Genomic DNA, 12,697 nt, shown 5'->3' with positions numbered 1-12,697 from the left:
AAGGATCTTCACACTCGACAAGTACTCATGATCTCCGCTAGCACCGACGATCTCTACCCCTTCATTGCCAACCCTCCGGCCCGGGCGTCCGCACTCCTCACCACCACCTCGGATCTATGGCACCGCCGCCTCGGCCACCCTAGTGCTCACACCCTCTCTTCACTCTCTCACGACTTTCTTAGTGATTGTAATAAGGCTCCTCATGTTCCATGTAGTGCTTGCCAACTAGGGCGCCAACCACGCCCCCCATTCCCTTCTTCTCATAGCAAAACATTTGCTCCTGTTGATTTAATCTATTGTGACTTGTGGACGTCACCAATTGTAAGTTTTTCAGGCTATCAATATTATCTTGTCATTTTGGACGACTACACCCACTTCCCATGGACATTCCCCCTACGCAACAAATCCGAGACATCCACCGTTCTACAACGCTTCTTCACATTTGTTCACACCCAATTTCACGTGATTATCAAAAGTATGCAATGTGATAATGGCGGTGAATTTATCAACACGTCACTTCGCTCTTTCTTCTCATCCAATGACATTGTGTACCAGTTCTCTTGTCCTCACACATCACCTCAAAATGGTAAGGCGAAACAGATAATCGTGATTGATGTCAAGAAGGCGAGTCAGAGGTGTCATATTTTTGAGGGTCCGGCTAGGCATGTCATCCCAATAACGGAGAGGAAGATTGGAGTGTGCGAGGAGAGCAAGCCTGGTTTCAACCAAGTGACGATGCTTCTGTTCAGCGATACCATTTTGTTGAGAGGTGTGTGGACATGACACACGATGGGAAATACCTACACGTTGAAAAAAGTTATGTAAGCGATGGTACCCCCCCCCCCCTCCCAAATTAGACTGTACGACCTGGATTTTTGTGTTGAGGAGTTGTCCGACATGAGCTTGAAAATTATAGAAAACTTGTTCAACATCATATTTATTCTTAAGGAGATAAATCCATGTAAAGCGGCTAAAGTCATCAACAAAGCCAACATAAAATTTAAAACCTCCGGAGGAGGCGAGGGCAGGCCCTACACATCAATATGAATGAGCTCAAGTGGTTTTGAAGAAACATGGGAATAATTATTATAAGGTAATTGATGACTCTTAACACGTTGACATGCATCACAAATGAAAGTGTCATTACTCGATGAACAAGAGTTTATTTGACTGAACGAGGGACTCAACTACATTATTTGGCGGGTGACCCAATTGATGATGCTAATGACTCGATGAAGAACAAACTCCAATGACGGCTCAGTCTTCGGCTTGACGAGGCGGGAGAAGGAGGCCTCATTGATGACGAGGCCGTCGCTGCGCGTGCGCCGCCCGAGCGGCGTCTCTCGCGGCTTCGGCTTGACGGGGAGGAGCGCCGGCGACCCGGAGGAGCGGGAGCGGGAGCCGGACGAGGAGGAGGACAATGTAACCATGCGCCTCGGCGTCCATGAACTACCACAGCGGTGGGAGGAGGAGAGGGGCGTCGGGTACTCCAACCGCGGCGAGTTGTCATCCTCGACGTGCTCGAGGATGACGTCCAACGTGCGGCCAGCGACCCCTCACCGTAGGCGTCGCCCCTCGGAGTTGAAGCGGCTGCGGGGTTCAGCGCCCTTGGTGGCGGCGAGCTGTTCGGTTTGGTGTCGTTTGAAGTACGTCGTCCATAGGGTGTTGCTGTCGGTGGGTGTAACTCGACTGGTTCCGCGACCTCTCCAGCAGCGATGATCGGTTGCGCGAGATGTCTGCGTGCCGGTCAGCTCGAGAGGGCGGCAATGGCACCGGGACTCCGCCGGCGCTTAGCCTCCACAAGCCCGACACCCGCATGTCCGGTGGCGTCGGGTAGCCCGTCTCGTAAAGGAGGCGGGCCTCGGACACGTGCAGGTGGCGGCGACCGAAGCCGTTTGCCGCTCCGTCGCGGGGTAGCGCTTGGCCATGGTCATCGGTGGAAAGAGAGGAGCATCGGCGATGAAAGGGGAAAGAGGAGCGTCGACGGCGCGCGAGAGAGAGAGAAGGGTTGTGGCGGGAGATGTGCGCCCACTAACGAGGGAGGGGCGACTTATATAGCTGCGTGTGGGCGGCGAGCGGGCGGTACGAGGCTATAAGTATTTGCTAGTGATGCTCTCACATAGCTTTGTGATTCATGTCGTTGAGCAATGAGTATGATGTACCACTTATTATATAAAGGGGAGTGCTAGGCGCTGGCGCGCCGGCCCATCAGTTTCGGCCTGTCGCGCCCGAGCCGCCTGATGCAACAATTTCCAACCGCCTGATCCCCCTCTCCTCTCCCCTTTTCCCCCCGCGTTGACTTCTTTGCCTTCTTCTTCCGCGCGCCCACCCCGACCGCCCTTGTCGCCGGCCACCCCCTCACTTGGACCTCCTCCCCTGCAGTCCCATGCCGCTAGGATACACTCTTCGTCCCCGTCGCCGTCGGTCGCCATCCTCCTCGCTGCCGGTCGTCGTTGCAGCTCCGTACTCGCCCCTCGGTGTGGCAGGAAGTTGTAGTTCCTCGTAGCAAAAAACAATACAATTGTAACAAAATAGAATGAAGGATGTAGCAAATTTGTATAATGGTTGTAGCATTTTTTCATCATGGTTGCAACTCGTCATGCCAACGCTTGTAGCAAAAAATAATACGGTTGCAACAAAACAGAATGAGGGATGTAGCAAATTTGTATAATGGTTGTAGCATTTTTTTATCATTGATGCAGCTCGGCCATGCCAACGCTTGTAGCAAAATTTCAGTCAATGTTCGTAGCTTTTTTTTCATGACGGTTGAAGCTTTTTTAATACCGGTTGAAGCTTTTTCGCACACGCTTGTAGCTTTTTTTTTAATATATACATACACATGGATGCGTCCATAGCAGGAGGCATCAATGATATCTCCCTTGACTCGGCCCCAGCACCGGCGATGGCCTTCCATCCGGTAATGGTGATTTGCAGCAGCGCCAGCGAAGGTGCGAGGGGCGTGCGTCAGTGCCTGCGCAGGGGAAGTACGCGAGGGGGCGATGGCAGTGCGTGCGCAAGGGGAACGCGCGATCCGCGGGGATCGGACGCATGCGATGCGTCCGACCCAAACGGTTCGGGTGACGCGTCGGGTAGAAACGTTTCCCTTATATAAAAGATGCTGGAGTACCGCCTCCTAGGAGCCTTAGCATTCGAGGAGAGCCTTTGCTTTGTCAGTTACGCAGTGCGGGTGCCACGAGCGCCTTAAAAGGGCTTTTCCCGTCAACTGATTTGCAAGGATGATGATGCCTTGGAAGTTCATGATGGATGGACCGCGGGTATGCACGAGCCTATGTCATGTGCTGTTTTTCGGCACGTTTGTGTGTAAGGCCTAATGCGAAAACTCCTACATGCCGCTCGCTGCAGCAGGGAGTCCCTCCCACACACACGGCGACCCCCGACTGGGCCGGCCGAGTAGGCACACGACAATTGTAGCTTCTTTTTTTCTGCTTATTTCTTTTTTATTTTTGGGACGTTTTTCTTTCAATTTTTCTTTTTTTCTCTTTTATCAAAAAGAATAAACGTTGAATTTTTTGAAAGCCCAATACATTTTTTGAAAATCCCGATCATTTTTTGAAAATTAAAATCACTTTTTTGAAAAAAGCAGAAATATAATAACATTTTTAAAAAGCCTAGTACATATTTTGAAAATATAATTTTTTTTCTGAAAATCTCAAACATTTTTTTAAAATACAGAACATTTTTTGAAAACTCAGAACATTTTTCTGAAAAAAGATGAAAATATAATTTTAAGAACATTTTTTGAAAACCCAGTACATTTTTTGATAATCGAGAACATTTTTTAAAATCCCAATATCTTTTTGAAAATCAAGAACACTTTACCAAAATCAAGAACTTTTTTTGAAAATCAAGAACATTTTTTGGAAGAAAAGGAGAAATAGAATTTGAAGAACATTTTTTGATTTTTCTAAATCGAGAACATTTTCAAATAAAATAAACACTTTTCGAATTTGAAGAAAATTTTAAAAATCCTGAACATTTTTTGAAATTATAGAACGTTTTCTAAAAAACCAGACCAATTTTCTGAAAAGAAAAAAACCATTTTAGAATTTGAAAATTAATTTTGGAAAATCCTGAACATTTTTTGAAATCCACATTTTTTTTTGAAAAAGAGCAGAAACACTTTCCGAATTTGAATAACATTTTCTGAAAAACCAGTACATTTTTTAAAAATCCCGAACATTTATTATTTTTTTTAAAGAAAAGCAGAAACAAAATTTGAAGAACATTTATCGAAAACCCAGTACATTTTTTGAAAATCGAAAAACATTTTTCTAATTAGCAAAAGCATTTTCCAAATTTTAAGAATTATTTTTAAAAATATGGAACATTTATTTTGAATCCAGAAGTTTTTTCGAAATTTTAAAACATTTTTTGTAATTCTAGAACATTTTTCTAAAATCTAGAACATTTTTCTAAAACGCAAAAACATTTTTAGAATCTGAAGAACAATTTTTGGAAAACCCAAACATTTTTTGAAAATTCAGAATATTTTTTGAAATTCCCGAAGATTTTTTTGAAGAAAGGAAGGATTATGTTCCGAATTTGAAGAACATTTTTTGAAAATCCGGATAATTGTGTGAAAATTCAGATTTTGTATTGAAAATCCAGAACAATTTTTTGAAAAAAAAGTAGAAACAGAATTTGAAGAACATTTTTTGAAAACCGAGAACATTTTTTTAAACTAATATATTTTTTTGAATTTGAAGAACACTTTTTGAAAAACCCAACCATTTTTTGAGAAATCCATATCATTTTTTGAAAAGACCCAACATTTTATAAACAGAAACATAAAAAAAGAAACAGGAAAGTATAAATGAAAAAGGAAATGAAAAATGTAAAACCGGTTCAAGGAAAAAATCGTGTGGGAATGTCTAGAAGGTTCCCGGGATCCCTGCAGCCGGTAATGGTCCAGCCTAGATCGCGTCGATTCCTCTTTATCCTTGTACGAAGCCCCGACATCTTGATGCAAAGAGCGACAAATAGCATTTTCCGTCTAACGCATGATGTAATGGCAGAACCTACTTGTCGGTGTCCTCGGCCATGTCAGGCTGGTTCGGTTGCGGCATGCGGGTTTGCAGTCCGGACCGCCCCTATGTCTCGCTTTCAACGAGCACGGGGCAAGCCTCATGTCAGAGGGAGCCGAGATGGGCCGGCCCAATCATGCGGTAGGCCGTGATTTTTTTCCTTTTTTTATTTATACTTTAAAATGTTTGACATATATATACAAAATAAACTCTTCAAAAACACATTTTTAAATTGTTGAAAATTATTCAAAAAAATAATTGAATACTCCCTCCCTCCCCCTCCCCGTCCCCTTCCTCTCTCCCTCTCCCTCTCTCCCCTCCCCTCCCTCCCTCCCTCCCTCTCTCTCTCTCTCTTTCTCTCTCTCCCTCTTCCTCTCCCTCTCCCTCTCCCTCCCCCTCTCTCTCTCGCTCTCTCTCTCTTAAGTGTGCAGACCCTGCGAGTTCGAGAACTATGCTAACTCAACGGACACCTTCGGAGATACATGTAGAACACCTTTATAGTCAACGTCACAACGCGACAACTATACTAAAACATCATCGAACCTTAAGTGTGCAGACCCTGCGGGTTCGAGAACTATGCAGATATGACCCGAGACACTCCTTGGTCAATATCCAATAGCGGGACCTGGATTTCCATATTGGATCCTACATATTCTACGAAGATCTTATCGGTTGAACCTCTGTGCCAAGGATTCATATAATCCCGTATATCATTCCTTTTGTCCTTCAGTATATTACTTGCCCTAGATTTTATCGCCGGTATCCCTGTACCTATTTCAATCTCGTTACCGGCAAGTCTCTTTACTCGTTCCGTAATACAAGATCCCGTGACTTACACTCGAGTCACATTGCTTGCAAGGCTTGTATATGATGTTGTATTACCGAGTGGGCCCCGAGATACCTCTCCATCACACGGAGTGACAAATCCCAGTCTTGATCCATGCTAACTCAACGGACACCTTCGGAGATACCTGTAGAGCATCTTTATAGTCACATAGTAACGTTGTGACGTTTGATACACATAAGGTATTCCTCCGATGTCAGCGAGTTACATGATCTCATGGTCATAGGAATGAACACTTGACACGCAGAAAACAATAGCAACAAAGTGACACGATCACATGCTACGTTCATAGTTTGGGTCTAGTCCATCACATGATTCTCCTAATGATGTGATCCAGTTACAAGAGACAACACTTGCATATGGTCAGAAAACCTTAACCATCCTTGATCAACTGGCTAGCCAACTAGAGGCTTGCTAGGGACATTGTTTTGTCTATATATCCACACATGTATCTATGCTTTCATTCAATACAATTATAGCATGGATAATAAACGATTATCTTGAAACAGGAAATATAATAATAACATCGCCTCTAGGGCATATTTCCAACAGTCTCCCACTTGCACTAGAGTCAATAATCTAGTCTCACATCGCTATGCGATTTACATTGGAATGAATCTAACACCCATACAGTTCTCGTGTTGATCATGCTTTGCTTGTGGAAGAGGTTTAGTCAGCGGATCTGCTACATTCAGATCAGTGTGCACTTTGCAAATATTTACGCCCTCTCCTTCGACGTAGTCACGGATAAGCTTGAAGCGTCGTTTGATGTGTCTGGTCTTCTTGTGAAACCTTGGTTCCTTTGCTAAAGCAATGGCACAGTGTTGTCACATAACAGAGTTATTGGATTTAGTGCGCTCGGCACAACTCCAAGATCCGTCATGAATTGCTTCATCCAAACACCCTCCTTAGCTGCCTCCGAGGCAGCCATGTACTCCGCCTCACATGTAGAATCTGCTACGACGCTTTTCTTGGAACTGCACCAGCTTACTAGCGACACTAGCCATTTTATTCATCGGACATTTGAGTGTTCAAAAATCTTGTGCCAGACCGCAAATCTCCCTCTCATCCCTTCCTAGCCCATCTATACAACCCACTAGACCCACCTAGCCGCACCATCCATTCGCGGTCGCCGAATCACGATTGGACGGACGTCATCCGACCCACCATAGTCCAATCCCTATATATAACCCACCTTGTGAAGAGAGCCCCCTCGCTCTCTAGGGTTCACCCTTGCCAAAATTGCACCCACCCTCCTCCAAAAACCCCACATGCTAGATCCACCTCCTCCCTATCCCGCAACTCTAGCCGCCCCAGCCAAATCTGGCCCTCGGATCTAAAATCTGGGCTCAGATTTCATCCTCGCACGTGTCGGGCGACCACACCAGCCGCAGCCCGCAGCGCACGCACCCGCGCTCCTCCCCACATGGAGCCGAGCTCCCTCGCGCCTCCGTGCCGCTCCCGTCATTCGCTCTCAGAGCCCCGTCGCCTCCAGCCCGAGATGACAGTTCCCCTCACCGCCTCCACCTCGTCTGCACCGCCGCCGACAAGTTGCCGTCAGCTGGTGCCCCGTCGCCGCTGCCCAAACCGCACGCCGCCTTGCCCCATGCGGATCCAGCCGCCGGTCACCGGCCCCGCCTCCTCCTCGCCGAATCCGGTCGCCCGAGGAACCGCCGCTGTCGCTATCCCCGGCCTTGCCCCGTCGCCGCCCCGGAGACCGCCGCCGGCGGCCACCTCTCATCGCCAGTTCGAGCATGGGGATGATGTCCTTGACCTCCCGCATTGGCCATGCCGCAGTGCCCCGTAGGCCGGCCTCGTCCCTGTTGGCCTGCCCTGGGCTAGACCGAGCGCGCCTCGCATGGGTCGCGCCCCAGCCCAGCCAGCTCCACTGACCGGGCCTTGGCCCAACGTGAGGACCCCTAGCCCAGTCCCTTTGCTCTATTAGCCGCCATGGGCACAACTTAGTATCCAACGCTCACCTGTGTGGCCTGTTGTATTTTTTGTGTCACGACGAATTTGTCTATTATCCGAGGAATCTAAGAATTCCACAAAAATGCATGTTTTTAAAATGCCTATAAATAGTTAACCATGCATCAGATTAACATGATTTGAACATGTAAAATGATTAGAATTTTGTGTAGTTTTACAATATCCCAGTTGCATCCATGATAAAAATGTTTAACCTGTTGTTTGCATTTAATTTGTGTAGATGCCATGTTATAATGATTTATTTTATAACTAATTAACCGTAGCTTCAATTAAAATGATCCACGTATGTAACTTGACTAGAAAAATGTGTAGAAAAACATGATGGCATTTATTTTGCTGTTTAACAACTCTAAATTTGTGTTATGGGAAGAATAGTATCGAAACTTTATTTTGCATCTGGGGACTTTTCAGAATTATTATTAGTTGTTCTGGCCTCATTTAAACTTGGCTAGAATGTTATTTAGTTTCGTAATATCTTTTTGCATCTATATTTTAACATGCTTGTGGCTGTCATTTGCATACGTTTTGCATCCATGTCATATTATCTTGTGTTGGTCATATCTTTTAGACCGTAGCTCCGTTTTAAATGATCTATATATGTAAATCGACTAGAATGACGTGTAGAATCACATGGTCCACTTTATTTTGATGTTAAATAAATGTAAAAGATGATTAGTGCAGATCTGTACCAATTTCGAAATTAAAATATGTGCTCACTTCGGAAATCCTATATGTTGATTCCGACCTCATTTAAAATGCGTAGATAGTGTAGCTTAATTATGCTTCACCTCTTGTCATGTTTAACAACATTTATCATTGCCGTGTACCTAAACGGGAGTGAACTGAGTAATTCAAATATGGAGTTTCATCAATATGCAACACGTTGCATGTTGAGCTTCACTCAATGTGTAGAAGATGATTGTTGTGCTTTATAGTGTCTTGCATAATGAAATGAACATGCATCATATTTTCTTGCACATCATGTCATGCATATGTTGTGGTGTTCATCGTGTGTTGATTGTTTGTTTCTGGATTGTTTCTTCTCGATAGAGTTTCGAACCACTTCAAAGTGTGAGGATTTGGTCGACTACGTTGGTTTGTCTACTTCACGGAGTCGTTCTTCTTCCAAGCGGGAGCACATGCAAGATGATCATTTCCCTAGATATCACTACTATCATGGCTATGCTAGTTGTCTCGATTCTATCGCTATGTATCGCTTCCTACCAACTGTTATGTCAAGCCTCCCAAAATTGTCATGAAAGCCTCTAACCCCCTCCACATCCTAGCAAACCTTTGTTTGGCTATGTTACCTCTTGCTCAACCTTCTTATAGCTATGCTAGTTGTATGTGTAGCTTATTCCATGTGATAACATGGATTATTTTGAATATCACCATATTATTGATATTTAATTTAATGCACCTATATACTTGGTAAAAGGTGGAAGGCTTGTCCTTCTAGCTTGGTGTTTTGTTCCATAATTTCCGCCCTAGTTACTTGTGTTCCAGTGTTATGTTCCATAATTGAGCGCTCCTAACAAGTTTGGGGTTGTTATTGGGACCCCCTTGATTTTCGTTTTGGGATAAACTCGTCTAGCAAGGTCCAACATTGGCACTACATGTGCCTAATAACTAATGAACCGCATAGGGAGTAATTAACCCATGGATAGTTAATCAACCCCCAGGCCAGTTCTCCTCATGAGTGTTGGTCCAACCCAGAGCAACTTATTAATGCTCCCCGGGGCTACTCGTTGTTTTGGCGTGGTGACCATAGCTCATCCATTGTGCTCCGAGAACAAGATACGTGGCTCCTATCGAGATCGTCGGCACGTCGGGCGGCCTTGATGGATTTTGTTTTAGCCTTCTCGAACGTCTTGGGCGAGGAATTCCGAGGATACTTTGTGTTATCTCGAGGTTGAAGTTTTCCACCAGGAAGCCGAGGAGATCACATATTTTTCGTGCTCGAGGTTTACGTTGCAGCTTGTGGTAGTTTGTGATGGGCTAGTTGGAGCAACCCTGTAGGGTTAAATCTTTCAAAAAGCCATGCTCGCGGTTATGTGGCAACTTGGGAACTTATTTAACACCCGGTCATATCAAACTTGAAGTAAACTCAATTAAAACTTGCCAATGGTGTGCGTAACTGTGACTGTCTCTTCTCGTGAGTTTCTGATCCAAGAGAGGACAGGGTAGGGTTATGTTTGACCTAAGTAGGTGTTCAAGATCACTTCGAGATCATTATTACTTCACGTTTGTTTTTGTGTAGATGACCCGCACTTTTATTCTTGTACTCGTAAGTTAGCCACTCAAATAAATGCTTAGTTGCTTGCTGCATCCTCACCACTTAACCATACCTCATCCATTAAGCTTTGCTAGTCTTGATACCTTTGGAAATGAGATTTCTGAGTCCCTGTGGCTCACAGATTACTACAACAATAGTTGCAGGTACAGGTAAAGGGATACTTTTACGTGAGCGTGATGATTGTTCTATTTGGAGTTTCTTCTTCTTCTTCTTCTTCTTCATCAGTCATAGGATGGGTTCCACATCGGCAACCTCGGATAGCAAGGATGGACGTTGTTCCTTTATAATTTGATTACGTCCGTAGTCGGACCCAGCTCTTTGATAACCCACAAGTATAGGGGATCAATTGTAGCATTTCTCGATAAGTAAGAGTGTCGAACCCAATGAGGAGCTAAAGGTAGGACAAATATTCGCTCAAGTTCTATCGACCACCGATACAACTCTACGCACACTTTACGTTCGCTTTACCTAGAACAAGTATGAAACTAGAAGTACTTTGTAGGTGTGATAGGATAGGTTTGCAATGTAATAAAGAACACGTAAATAAAAACTAGGGGCTGTTTCGATAAAGAAACAATTACGTTAGTTTAACGAGTGTGGAAAAGTGGTGGTAGGAGTTGCGGAATTGTGCCTAAGCAATTGACTACATTACTAGACCGATAGCAAGTTTTATGTGGGAGAGGCCACTTCTAGCATGTTATCCCTTACTTGGGATTCTATGCACTTATGATTGGAACTATTAGCAAGCATCCGCAACTACTAACGTTCATTAAGGTAAAACCCAACCATAGCAATAAGATATATTGGCCCCCTTCAATCCCGTATGCATCAATTTCTATGCTAGGCTAAAGCTTCTGTCACCCTTGCCCTCCAATACATAGTCCTATCAACATACTACTAACCCTATGGTGTGATCCACGCGCGCGCTCATATTATGGGCACCAAAGGACAGCAACATAACCACAAGCAAATTAAACCAATCATAGCAATTCATCAATCACCGATAGGACAACGAAAATCTACTCAGACATCATAGGATGGCAACACATCATTGGATAATAATATGAAGCATAAAGCACCATGTTCAAGTAGAGGGTACAGCAGGTTGCGGGAGAGTGGACCGCTGAATATAGATGGGGGAAGGTGATGGGGGTGTTGGTGAAGATGACGGAGGTGTTGGTGTAGATCACCGTCACACGTTGATGTCCCGGGTGGCGTTCCGGCGCCGCCGGGAGAGAGGGGGAGAGAGCCCCCCTTCTTCTTCTTCTTCTTCCTTGACCTCCTCCCTAGATGGGAGAAGGGTTTCCCCTCTGGTCCACGGTCTCCATGGCGGCGGAGGGGTGAGAGCCCCTCCGAGATTGGATATCTCTCTCTGTGTCCTTCTGTTTCTGCGCTCCCCGATTCTGGCCTTTCACCGTTCCTTGAATTCCTGGAGATCCATAACTCTGATTGAGGTGTCCTTTTAACACTATTTTCTTCCGGATATTAGCTTTCTTGCGGCGAAAGAAGGGCCCCAATCGCCTTAGGGGTTGGTCACGAGCCTGCGAGGTGCGCTTGGGGGGTGGTAGGGCGTGCCTCCTGAGCTCGTGACCCCCTTGGGCATCGTTTCGCGTTGATTCTTCTTACCAAAAATCATAAATATTCCAAAAAAAATCCCCTTAGGTTTTTTTTGAGTTTGGACTTCGTTTGGTATGGATATTCTGCGAAACAAAAAACATGCAACAAACAGGAACTGGCACTGGGCACTGGATCAATATGTTAGTCCCAAAAATAGTATAAAAAGTTGCCAAAAGCATATGAAAGTTGTAGAATATTGGCATGAAACAATAAAAAGTTATAGATATGACGGAGACGTATCAGCATCCCCAAGCTTAATTCCTGCTCGTCCTCGAGTAGGTAAATGATAAAATAGATAATGTTTGATGTGGAATGCTACCTAATAATCTTGATCATATAATCTAATCATGGCATGAATACTAAAACATGAGTGATTCGAAGAAATAGTCTATCATTTGACATAAAGACAATAATATTTCAAGCATACTGACAAAGCAATCATGTCTTCTCAAAATATCATGGCCAAAGAAAGTTATCCCTACAAAATCATATAGTCTGGCTATGCTCAATCTTCCCCACACAACGTATTTAAATCATGCGCAACCCCGGTTTTAGCCAAGCAATTGTTTCATACTTTAGTGTTCACAATTTTTTTCAACTTTCACGCAATACATGAGCGTGAGCCATGGACATAACACTATAGGTGGAATAGAATATGGTGGTTGTGGAGAAGACAAAAAGGAGGAGATAGTCTCACATCAACTAGGCGTATCAACGGGCTATGGAGATGCCCATCAATAGATATCAATGTGAGTGAGTAGGGATTGCCATGCAACAGATGGACAAGAGCTATAAGTGTATGAAAGTTCAAAGAGAAACTAGTGGGTGTGCATCCAACTCGCTTGCTCACGAAGACCTAGGGAAATTTGAGGAAGCCCATCATTGGAATATAGAAGCCAAGTTCTA

General features: G+C 44.6%; 1 protein-coding gene across 3 annotated transcripts in view; it reads left to right on the top strand.

The window, feature by feature from the left end:
* LOC123412438 overlaps positions 1–9,301 on the top strand; it is a 63,100-nt gene extending 53,799 nt beyond the window's left edge. Inside the window, exon 13 of one of the 3 annotated variants that reach the window (XR_006613511.1) lies at positions 8,929–9,301. The gene's annotated coding sequence lies outside the window, so the exon portion shown is untranslated. Of the gene's footprint in view, positions 1–3; positions 369–2,382; positions 2,782–8,928 lie in introns of those variants that run through there. The other 2 variants (XR_006613515.1, XR_006613514.1) reach the window with 2 other exon arrangements.
* Positions 9,302–12,697: the final 3,396 nt, after the last annotated feature.

This window comes from Hordeum vulgare, chromosome 7H (assembly GCF_904849725.1).
Source record: "Hordeum vulgare subsp. vulgare chromosome 7H, MorexV3_pseudomolecules_assembly, whole genome shotgun sequence".
In the NCBI taxonomy this organism is placed as follows: Eukaryota; Viridiplantae; Streptophyta; class Magnoliopsida; order Poales; family Poaceae; genus Hordeum; species Hordeum vulgare.
This window is presented reverse-complemented; position numbering and strand designations above follow the sequence as displayed.